At 38.8% G+C, this 12,922-nt stretch overlaps 1 protein-coding gene across 1 annotated transcript in view; it reads right to left on the reverse strand.

The window, feature by feature from the left end:
* Positions 1-12,300, reverse strand: part of LOC104621889 (GREB1-like protein) — a 15,473-nt gene extending 3,173 nt beyond the window's left edge. Inside the window, exon 1 of the mRNA XM_010288507.1 lies at positions 12,226-12,300. The gene's annotated coding sequence lies outside the window, so the exon portion shown is untranslated. The remainder of the gene's footprint in view (positions 1-12,225) is intronic.
* Between the last annotated feature and the right edge of the window lie 622 nt (positions 12,301-12,922).

The raw sequence follows: 12,922 nt of genomic DNA on the forward strand, positions 1-12,922 counted from the left end.
CCAGCTGATTTCCTAACACTGCCCCAGGCCATTAGGGCAGCTGGGCCTCATTTGGAGTTCAAGGGAGTGGGGGGGAGCGGGAGGAGCAGGAGGCTTTCCCTCCGCAGGGGAGGGGAGCTGGCGAGACCCTCAGACAGCAAGCCGCTGGCCGGTTCGGGTTGTGCCATCCTGATCCAGCCCACCCAAAAGCCAGGGGCACCAATGTAAGGTATGAATGCCTTAGTGTTTCTGCTTTTGAATCCACCCCTAAACGCCTGGTGCAATTAGGAAGCGCTTCGTTTTCCTCCTCCCAGTGTAAACGGGAGGCAGCTCGCAGCGAGCGCACCAGAGCAGCGGCAGAAGCGTAACGCGCTTTAAACGCGCCCGTGTGTGCAGGCGGAGAGGGCTTGAGGAGGCAGCGAAGAGTCTGGGGGAAAAATAAATTGGCGGAAATTTAAAGGGAAGGAAAAAGAGGAAAAAACCATTTCTGTTATTAAGACAAGTATCATGTATATCTGCATTTAAATGTGACCAAACCCAATGATTTCATATAACTAAATTAATGCTCATTATTAAAAAAAGTTATCCAAATAATAAGTCTATCCTACGTTCCTATGTAGGGCCATTTGGTAAAAATAAAACAAACCCAATAAAACAAAATAAATAAAACCCTGTTGCTTTCTAGAGTGAAATTAAGACAAGCTTTTCCTAAAATTCTGCAAATCTAATGTCACACCAGAGGGCTCGCAGGGATGCGGGGAAGATGGTCCCAGGCTGAGTGCTCTTGAGACTATCTGGCACAGTGTCTGAAAGAAAATGGAGCTGGATGTGACTGAGAAGCTCTTCCCTGATCTCACACGCCTGTTTTTCTCCTGCCAACACTGATACATCAGTGTGATACATCAGTGTTCACCCTCACTGTCCTGTATCCAGCCACACTGCACCGAACTACGCCAGAGCCCACCTGGGTACACTGACAGGTTTCTAATGGGCAGGAGGTTTGATTTGGGGGTAAATAATTCTTTCTGCATCTACATGCACACTAATTGCGGCTAGCTCAGCACAGAACTGCTTGGATTCCCAGCGACGAGTAATTTGCATAGCTGTAATACAGTATTCCAACCTGCAGCACTGGATACTTGTGTAATTCTTAAGTAGCCTACTTCTATTTTGAGCTCTGTTTTGGACTGGACTCTGCAGGATGTTAATATGTGCATTATGCAGAGTATATATGTATAGCAAGATCCTCACCCCCACCCTGCCATGGAAGAAGGATTGAGTTTGACACTCTCCACGTGTCCCCTCTTTACCTCACCAACTTTGCCACTATACTCTGGCAATTTTTATTTTACGTCCTTTAAACTCACTATAGAGAGACTAAAAGACACGATTAATATTGAATAATTTCAAAATTAGATCTGCAGCAAAAAAAAGAAGATAATTTCCTAACATTCAGATCACCTGCAGCTCCAGGCTCTATCACTCTTGGGGTCCTTCTCTGCAAAGATCCAGATACTAAGGCATCATGATTTCTACACAACACATCTCCACTGCTGCTATGCTTCTTCAAAGCAGATTTCCTAAGCCTGCTTGAAGTCTTCTCTGCAGTGGCCCATCACTGAACTGGAGGATTAACTGTGAGATTTGCTGGAGTTTGAGAGCTGCCTTAAAAACAGAGCTGGAAGGCAGCTCTCGCATCTCAGTCTGGGTCCTTACAAACAAGGCCATCATGAAATTCCACTAAACGGACCACAAGTGAAGAAGTATTAATGCTATAGTTTTAAATAAAAAACTAAATATGGGCATTCATTATGGAAAACAAAACTACAACTGCTGTGAGCTTCCATCAAGGCAGATAGAAATGGAAGTAATATAAAGCAAAATTTCGAAGATGATTCATTTTAGCACCGCATTGCTTAACTATGCAGTGAAGGACCCAGGGAAATTCTGATGACTCTTTCAACCCCAGAAGCTGAACTCACAAGGAAGTCCTGTCAATTCAATCAAATAATCTTGTCCTGTGCGGTCAACCAGGTTTCAAAAGATCTGCACAGAAACATGCACTGGATGTTCAAGAAGAACCACAGCCCAGCTTCCTTATAGCTCCAGAAGACTTGCAGTGTGTAAGTACAGTAAATACTACCCACTTTTAGTGAGAAAAATAGGTGACTGTGGTCCTTCACATACCAAAAAAAGTTACGTCTGTAAAGTGGATTGTTACCCAATTGTCCTTTGGAGTAGAACTGCACATTGAGTTGAAGGCTCTGCTAGTAAAAATATAATCAGATCATTCAGTACACCAGATACCACATATTTGGCCTCCAGGTGGGTCATGACCCCAGAGACTTTAAAGGAGAGGAACTGAACTGGAGGATGAGGGAGGGGGTGAGTGTTGTTGTTATGGCTTAAAGCAATTTCACAATTACCTGATAGCGAATGATGAATCTGATGCAAACACCCTCCATTAAGTCAACTCTATCAAGTCCTTATTTGTGTTTAACCTAATGATGTAATTGTGTTCTCCAAAACACATAATCTGGTTTCTGATCTGGCCTAACCCCGCAGGAAAGTTTCCCTTCAAAGGAAAAGAAAGCAAGTTCCTTCACAAAGGCACTGCCAGGCCCAGCACAGCTTCTGTATCTCAGAGGGTTATCTTAGTCAAGGAGAGACCAGGCATCTGTTTATGCTGTAGGATTGTTTGGGAACTGATTATTTCAGGTACAGCTAGCATTTTCTATTATTTACATCATTCTTACTTATGTTCTGGGTGTAGTATTTTTTTCCCATTAGAGCATCATTAGAATGTATCATGAACACGCATACAGCAGAAAGGCTTACAGTTAATAACAACAATAACAAATATATACACTAATTAAAAGTGCTGACTTCAAAGTCAAAAGCATATACCCAGCATTAACTGTAGTGTTCAGTGGAGAAAGACTTAGGTGTGAGTCAGTACAACAGTGCAAGGCAGAGCAGTCTCATTAAGACACCCCTTGTCTCATAACCTTTGTAAGATCCATTTTTTCCCCTCCGCAGTCCTTTCAAGATCCTGAGATTCTCACCCTGCTTTTGTCTTGGTTAGGGATATTAAAACTTAATTGTAAAAGTTTACAATCTTATGTAGCAAGTGATAGACAAATAATTTGTTCACAAAGTCTTCCAGGAAAATGAATGATTATTTTGTATCAACTCTGTTTACAGTGGAGTTTCCTTTCATTTTAATTTGAAGAAAATACTGATAGCGTCCAATACCGTTTAGAATCTAGTCTTTCAGTCTGATGTTGCCATTACCACGTCAGAGGAATGGGAAAGATCAAGAACACCTTGTTCTTCCTTTTATTGCCCAATTAATAGTATCTGTACTTGGAACAGTACATCAGATTACCTGGGATTTGGACAATTCCTTGGACAGAGATGGGCAAATGGTTACGCAACAGAGCTACATGTAGGATTAGGTGGAACAGGGCAGCTGTTCCCCCACAACATGAGACAGAATGCAAATCACAAGCGGTGCTAATATGGAGGCTGCTGTGCCCTTACGGCTCCATCCTTTCCGCCCCAAGGCTATCCCCATAGTCTTCAGGCACAGTTCACAAAACAATAAACGTACTAGAGGTAAAATTCAAACTTGAATTCAGGATGGTGTTACTAAGTTGAACTTAAATGCATGAAGCTGTCAACTCCAAATTACCCCCAAATACTGCAAAAATTAAGTCTGAATTGCTTTTTTAAAAACTCAGTGACTTGGGAGTTTTCAGCTTCACGGTATAAAACAGCAGTGATGCAACACTGAGGCCGGAAAAGGAAAACCACCAAGAAATAGGAAATGAAACTCAATGTCATCTCTTTTACTTAAAATTTGAAATGTCTCTTTAGTTCTTTTTAACAGTATTATTTACTGAGCTGTACACATAAAGGGAAGTTTACAACTGCAATCGAACATAGACTATACTGCAAGGTGCAAAGTTACAGAAGTCAGTGCGAGTTAAGCTCAAGTCAAGATTTAAAAAATTGTAGTTCAGTAATTTTAAGTTATAAGTTCAGCACATGTGTTTATTGCCTAACCTCATATTTTTCTCCATTTTTCAAATGTTCTGATAAAACTCACCCAGAATCTTTAAATGTAATATTTTATAAGCCTGACTGTTCCAGAGTTAAGTCTGTATAGTTAAAATCAAACTATATAAACCTGTAACAATCAGTTCTTATCCCTAATGTGGAGCTGTGAGTCATTTCACATGATTTCTGCATATGCAGCTTTGTGATGAGAACTGTACAGCCCTTGTGCTGGCTTTACTTTTCTCCAGATTATGGGTCCCGTTCAGAAAAGAAGTGTCGCATTCCAGGTAGGCTGAACCCCTGCAGTGCAGCGAGAGGAAAACTGGTGCAGTTGGTGCACTGGGGATGCTCAACACATTCCTCTAGTGAAGACTGAGATGATTTAAGGTTTAAGCATGTGCCAAATTTAATTTGATGCCATTTCCTCAGTAAACAGATGCAACAAGCAGATGAAAGAAAACATCTGACCTCGCTACTTAATTTATGTGAACTCACCTACAGTGACTACACAATATGCAAAAATTATGGAGGACTAGTTTCTGTGAATAAATGATGCTATCCTAGAAGCATTTAAGGCAATACATGCCTACCTGAATATGGAAAGCTACATGAAAAAGTACTATAAAGAGACTTGAACACTAATGGAGCAAACAGTAGCTGATACCCTTTGGCAGGGTACTTGGAATCAAGGAACATCTTTTGACATCTGTTGTAACTGCACGGCTAGTTTTCATGTACGAAGACTGTCTTATGCACGCAAATGCTCACATACAAATAGGCACTCTAAGTTCTGACACCACTTGCATGCATACATACATTTTTACTGTCTCTTTTACACTTTCATTCACCCCCCCCAACTGTTCACACAACCCTCCCCTCACCCCAAGCTTTTGCAAATATACTATTGTCCTTATTATTCCTCCTGTGCCTTCCTACTGTGGAGAAAAGAACTTAACTAGAAACCATAAATAAATCATATTTGGTGTTTATAATATTAAATATATCTCTCTCTCTCCTTTTTAGTCTTCTCCCATTGCATGCCCTAGCGTTTGATACAGGGTTGTGGACAATGACAGGAAGACAGACGACAACAAATTTGACCATAAAGGCTATAAAAGAATAGAAGAGTTAATAAAAATTCATTGGCCAGTAATAAAAAAAGAAATGCTCAGTAGTATATAACCAAGAATGAGACGATTATATAGTAGAGTATGAACCTTACATGAACAGGTCTATATCCTTCATGATATAGAAACTTTGGGGAGTTAATTATGTTGATTTAACCTATTCTGACTGCAAGGTGTTTAGAGCCCTTTTAAATGATGTAATTAGCAGATAGGTTACTGTGAAGGTTTTCTGGTTTTTTTAAAATTAATTTGTAGAAGATGGAGCTAATCTTTTTGTGCTGCTGGGCTCTTTCACAATGTACATAGGGAACAGAACATTACTATGCACCTTCAACAGAAGAGGTACATTTTCTCTTTTCTCTCAACAGAAAAACCTTCAGGTGAAAAAAGATCAAACCTAGCTTTTAATTTTGAAGTTTTGGTAATGTTAAAAGACTTCATTATTTTAAAAGGAGTATGTGCTCACATACTCATTGTAGAGGCAACACGAATAAATCAGTAAGGAGCACTTTCGAAAATCTCAGCCTGCTTCCTTAAAACAAGCATGCTCATACATAGCTTTCTCCATTTATGTTCTCTCCCCTAAATCAATAGGGCTATTAACTACATTATTAATGCCCGTGCAATACAACCAAATCAGTACTGGTGCTTAATCCCAGCTCTAGGATCAATGCATATTTTTGCTGTGTAATTTTGATTTTGCAACTAGTTGCAGACATGAATTATGATTTATTCTCCTAAAAACTTAGCATGTTAGCACAATCAGGCTGGTTACATGTTTGAATCTTTTCAGCTACCATTGCTAATAACACAGCAGAAAAAACTAATGTAGTATCTAAGTAACTAATGTAATAACTATTTAAATAACTGTAACTGCATGTAGCATTTTGCTGCTTACTGAAACGTTTTTCTGAGCTCAAATTTCTTCCCCAAATCATGTGTTCAAAATTGGTACTTGTTCCCAAACCTAACAGATTTTTATTGAAACTTTGTTATTTTTATATACTTTTCATATACATTGTGTACAGTCATTCACTGACAATACATATTCTACTACTAAAACACAGATCTTATTGTAAGTTATTAGCTAAAAACTGTATTTAGTAATTACTAATTAAAACAAAGTATTCAGAACTATTAGAGACATAAAATGTATTTATGTAGTTTACAATAATCTATAATGTAAACCAGCTTCTCAGATGCATCAGTTAATTAATTTAAACCTGTGTTTTTAATGGAGATTTAATGCTTATTTCAATGGAACACTGTATGATATTAGACCATTTTAAAAAAAAATTATATGTGGACTACTTTAATTTCCACACTGGGAAGCTCAGTGAACAGTCTTGTTACATCTTTCTAAATACGAAGCACAAGTCCATATTTGTCAACAATTTTAATGCTGACAACTATCACTAATTACTTACTTTTATGAATTAAGTATTTTTTCCCTGAGGGGTTGCTTCTATCCTGAGAAAGTGTAAGGAACAGTTGCCGGTGTTTCAAAAGAATCACAGAATCACAGAATCATTAAGGTTGGAAAAGACCTTCAAGATCATCAAGTCCAACCACCAACCCAACACCACCATGCCCACTAAACCATGTCCCCAGGTGCCATGTCCACATATTTCTTGAACACTTCCAGTGATGGTGACTCCACCACCTCCCTGGGCAGCCTGTTCCAGTTCTTGACCACTCTCTCAGGAAAGAAATTTTTCCTAATATCTAGTCTAAAACCTCCCCTGGCGCAACTTGAGGCCATTTCCTCTTGTTCTATTGCTAGTTACTCGGGAGAAGAGACCAACACCCACCTCACCACAACCCCCTCTCAGGTAGTTGTAGAGAGCGATAAGGTCTCCCCTCAGCCTCCTCTCCTCCAGACTGAACAACCCCAGTTCCCTCAGCTGCTCCTCATAAGACTTGTGCTCCAGATCCCTCACCAGCTTTGTTGCCCTTCTCTGGACACGCTTGAGCACCTCAACATCCTTCTTTTAGTGAGGGGCCCAAAACTGAACACAGGATTTGAGGTGTGGCCTCACCAGTGCCGAGTACAGAGGGACAGACACTGCCCTACTCCTGCTGGCCACACTATTGTTGATACAGGCCAGGATGCTGTTGGCCTTCTTGGACACCTGGCTTCTTAATTCTAACACCACATACTAACTGACACTACTAAAATAATATCTTTCTGAGTGATAGGCATAATGGTAATACAGATTACATTGGCTCTTAAAACTTTCCAAACAGAGATGACCCAATTACTCAAGAACATCCTCTCAGCATTTTCTTTTTCCACAGTATTCACCTTATCTGGTGCATGTTCTAGTTTGTGACAGATATAACAGACTAAAAATGAAACACTGGAGTAGGACTTCAACCTTTCTTTTGCTGTTAGCAATCCTTTTTCCTCCCCTGAAGCTGGCAGACTTGGAGATGTAGCTTGGCACTTCTTCAAATAGGCAACCTGAAAGTCATTTCAGGGTTACCGCCTTGAAAAAGGGACAGTCTCTGCAGCCAAAGCATGTCTGAGACACCGTACAAAGGAGAACATCCTGCATCCAAGAGCCTCACATGCAGCATTCCCCACATCTCCTTCATCTGTAGAGTACATAAACCTGCCAAAAGCACCATCAAGTTTTGTTCCTTTCCCTCTCCAGGAAGATTATTAAACAAATCCCTAACACCGATTTCTAGATTAAAAAGTAAAATTAAATAAAGGAGTAATTAAGAAAGTCTTAAGTAATCAAATTTGCCTTCAGTAACAGATTTGATTAGAAGAAGGTTAGCTGGGTTGTTGGTTTCTCAACTCCTCCAAAAAATTACTGTTTTCCTCCCTGGAGCCCTGCCTGAAAAAAAGGCAAGTCTGGAAAAGAGTGCTCCTCCTTGTTTTTACGAGGTTTGGAAACCATCATCCCTAAAAAGAGGCCACCAAAGGTGGAAACAAGTCCCTCTTCTTTTGCAGAGAGGTTATGTCAAAATGTTTATAAAGTCTACTCAGACCACATTCCTGTGCAACTCTTCCGAAAATATCATTCTCAAACAGGTCAAAATGATCACATTTCTGCTCATCTGAACTCAGAATATGTTTTAGAAAGGAATAAACAAATATTTTCTTATCTGAAGCTCCCATGCAGTCTCTAGATTGAGAGAAATATCTAATGTCATTCTTCTACAGTCACTTTTAGCCTGTGATGCAGAGACACAAAAAAACCCAGAAAAGCCAGCGGCTTTCATGGCCATTTCTTTGCAAAAAGCAATGCACTGAACAGACAAGAAAACCCTGCACAGGTCAAACCCGTAACAATCAGCTTAAACCCACAAATAATGTCAAGCTTAATATCCTGCGGACATTTTTTGCAACTTCTCTGCTGCTGGGAAACAGTGTCTAAATAGCTCGTAGAATTTCTATTTAAAAAGCAATAAATTTCTTGTACTGAATTTTAGTGGAAATGAACTTCAAAGTGCAGAGTGCGTTGTAGAGTTCTTCCTTTTCCTTTTACGCAACATGTGTTTGTCATGTGTCAAAGCTGACTCTAGTTTCTCCCCTCCCCAGAATACCACAAATTCTTCTGTAAAATAAACAAAGCTGTGTCCAGAATCTCTGAAATTACCAGAAGCTGTTTGAGATCAAAGATGCACATCAGTACTGGGCCTTCTGCAACATCCCAGATTTCAGTTAAGATGAAATCTGCAGCAAACGGACAATCAACAGAACAAAACATTAACATCACAACCAGGCATATATCTAAAAAGAAAAGCTTTGACATTCAAGCTACCTTTTTTAGATACTTAGGAATCCAAATAGGTATTTGTGAGATAAATGTCCATTTTTATAATGCCATTTAGGTCTGGCAATGAAAAACCTTTATCTTTACTTAAGACAGAAATGCAAAAATTCAAAATGACATACTATTAATACTTAATAGAAGAAAACAATTTTCTATTTCTCATGTTTACATTTGTTCTGTGATGCAACTCATCACTCACTATGATAAATTGTATATGGGGTCTTTATGTCTTGGAATAAGAAAAAACTATCATAAAATACATTACTTGTTAAAGACATTAGATGTGCTTCTCTACCTGTTTTTCTCAGAAAAGGAAAAGTCTTAATGATGTTTACAGGCTGGATGTAATTCACCAGCAACATAAACTTACTAGCAGAGGCAATCTTGATTCCCAAAGCTGCTATTAGTGAGTCAATAACACAGAAAATTCACAGGTTCTATGCATTCTTGAAGACATGCATATAAAACTTCCAGTAAATACTCAAGAAACTAGTGCTCATACTATTTTTCTGTGACTGTTGCCAATGAAGAATATAAATACTATGTATAAAATTCTCACTGTGGACTAAAATCCACTTGAAAAAAACAACTGATAAATACTTTATAGATACAGAACAATTTCATCCAGTAGATGAGAAAAAAAGTCTTAATATATACTTCATATAATTCCATTTTACATACTTTGAGTAATTAAATTCTAGGTTTATAAACAAAATTGAGCATTACAGCTCAAATATGTATTTCTCTAAGCAGTTTTATTAAGCAGTTTATTTCATATAGCCTTTAATTCCATATAGATATATGTGTAAAATGTGATATCCAGTGTTTATAGGGTAAAGCTGAAAACAGACTTGGACATCTCATTGAGTTCCTACAGCAAAAGCCACTCCAATCTCATTGATAAATAAATCACCTCAATCCTTTCTTCATTTGTTACTGCCTTATTGCAAAAGCATGAAGCCGAAGCCTAGAAAGTCAAAGTTAAGGCCTGACCTTCCATCTCTATCCTATCTGGCCTCTCCCTTGTGTACCCCTCAAACACACATGGTATCATTTCCTGATGAGTTTAGAAGGGGTTATCAAGAGAATTTCAAGACGTGTCAGTTTTGTAGCAACCTGAATGCTATACAAACATCTTCTGTGTTTAATAGGCGATTTGTATTTTAGTAGGTTTATCCATTCCCAACTTTATTTGTTTAAAGGTGCCTTAACCTTGACATAAATCAATGCTAAGCATCTGTGTAGAGTACTTCTAGAGTTTAAACATTAAGCTCTTTGGAGAGTTATATTTTGCAAGCATTCTTTAAAAAAAAAAAAATTACCTAACTTCTTTGGTCATTTTTTCTCCTTGAATATTATGCAATTTATTCTTTTTCACTCTTCGTATGGTGTTCTTTTAAAGATCACGATGAAACACCAGGTTAGTCACTATGAAAATGCCACCACCACTGGCTCCTGAGTATCTTTTTCTTCCTAATTCGACAATGAGTGTTTGTGTAAGACAGTAGGGCCAAAAAGTCGGAGGCCCCGAGTTGTGTCTTGCAGCAACCCCCCCACCCAAAGAAAACAAAAAGCACTGAACCTTTTCTGCCACATGCCCGGTCCTTCCCCCACCACCTCTCTGGTGAAGACAGCCATTATTACATTTCCTTTCGGGTTATTTACAAGGTCTTGGCTCTGACATTGATTTCTTATCTGTTTCTATGACAAATGTTAAGTGTTAATAAGCTGTCGCTTTAAAGAACGATAATGCTAAACAAATCATAGGAATTAATTACTCAAAACTATTCTTTAAATTTTTTTGTAAGCATTGAAACAAGAACAGCAAAAACTGTTCAAGACCGGGAAAAAAACCCCACATTTTTTTCCAGTTAATGTGTTAGCAGATTAAAAGAAATTATAGTTTAAACTAGGGAATATCCTGATAATCTAAAGTGAATTTGTCAGGGGATATAGAGGAACCAGGCAGGCACAGCTCCCTAAGGAACAGGGTCTTTTAATTTGTAAGTGAAGGTTTTAACTTTTTTACTTTTTCAAATATTTTGCTTATGGTATAAATTTTAGGATCAAAGGTGAAAGTTCAGAAATCTTTTCAGTTACAGAACCATTAAAATGATAAACATTTGGGATCCCAAAGTACACTTCTACTCTAACTGTCCTTTCAGACCTCTATTGACTGCACTATAATAGCTGCCAACATTTGGTAAGGATTAGCCTTTCATTTAGACAAAAGCAAGCATTCCTTAGCTAAATCAGCACTTTTTGCCATCAGACTCATAAAACCTTTTCACAACACAGATTTTCAAGAGAATCCTTTAGGGTTTTAGGATGCTGCTCCTTTTACTAAGTAACAAAATACACCCCAGGGTGTCTCATTGACCGCACTCAGCTGTCCTTTGACCTCCACAATTGTTTAGCCTAACTTCAGGGCCACGGAATCTGCCTCCCCCCCATCAAAAAGGCTAATGTTGCTTCCTCCTAGCACCTGGTGAAGCAAAATCCTAGAGGTTCCCCCCTCTTCCAGACTTCTACCATGTTCCAGATGTTGCTGAGCAAAACGTTCCTGCAGAGAGGTTTTGGGAACCCACAAGCACCGCTCAGAACCTGGGCTGTGGCCATGACCCCCTTGCTCTGCTCAGAGCTGCCCTTGCCCCAGGGATACAACAGGTCATAAAGCAGGAATAGATCTTCAGCCTTCTGGGTACACTGGCTATTTAAATGCAACAAGAAAGTATGCGAGCCCAATATTGTATACTGAGACAAGCCTCCCCCCTTTAAGAAGTCAGAAAAAAAAAGACGTGTGAGAAACTCAGTTGGAAGCACAAATCTATCCCGATCATTACAAAGATCTGCATTCTTCTTCCCATTTGTTTTAAACCCTTTGAGAGGACAAACAAACAAACATCCACCCTCCAAGTGCATAAAACATCTATTTAGCTAGTTGCCTAGGTATTTGCAGTGCTTCTAAGTAAAACAGCAGAAGAAAATTGTTACAGCTTCAAAAGAACTCTCATTAAATAATGAAGTTGACCTCATTGTGGATATATAAGAAAAAAAACAGAAGCACAAATCAACTCTTTGGCGAAGGCTGTTTAACTGTATGAACTGGATTTCAAGATTTTCTTAAGAACTTAGATGCTGTACACGCTCAAAGCAGAAATAAAATCGTTATTTACAGTCCACACTAAATGTAGTCAATGGGAATGAAAGCACAGATGCTGAACACAAACATACCATATATTGTCTATTAGAAAGGGCAAGCACAGTACCTTCTCAGAGTCCTTTTAACCTATTTGAAATGCAGTCATGATTAAAGGATGCAGCTAACAGTTTGTGAAGCCTTGCTGCGAGGTTGTTTAAAACTCCCAAACACCTGAAAAAGAAGTAGGAAGAAAAAAATTAGAATGGCTCATGCCAGCACATAGTTTATAACAAGCCAACAAAATCTGCCTATCTAAACTTGGTCTAGGGTGAAAACTGAACTGGGTGGGGAAGAGAAGGCTGACCACTTACAAGAGCATCTTTTTGTTTATAGGTTTACTTGGTTGAAGTTGCATGGCTGCTTCTTTGCATTCTACCAGAAGTACAAGTTTGTCACAGAATCTGCACAGTCTTGGCACTGAAGTCACTGTATGAAGTATTAGGAACTTAGCACATCAATGTGAGAAAACTAACTGTCACAGAAACATAAAAGATAGATGACAGTGTAGAAGTAATTATTTTACTATTGGTTTAAAAAGAAACAAACTAAATGGCTGAGCGGTTATCCATGCTGAACTGGAGATCAGTGTTCAAAATGAAGTCAGAATTAGCTGGTTGCTCTCCTATCTGACATCCCATAAAGGTATTTAAGTGAAAACATTTGTTATAGAAAATGTAGTTTATAATAGAGAATACACCTGAAATACCCCAAAGAATGGCAGCAATGGTGTAGCAAGCAGCAGGCAGAAAAGTAACACCTAAAAT

Source organism: Phaethon lepturus, unplaced genomic scaffold, assembly GCF_000687285.1.
Source record: "Phaethon lepturus isolate BGI_N335 unplaced genomic scaffold, ASM68728v1 scaffold5386, whole genome shotgun sequence".
NCBI lineage: Eukaryota > Metazoa > Chordata > Aves > Phaethontiformes > Phaethontidae > Phaethon > Phaethon lepturus.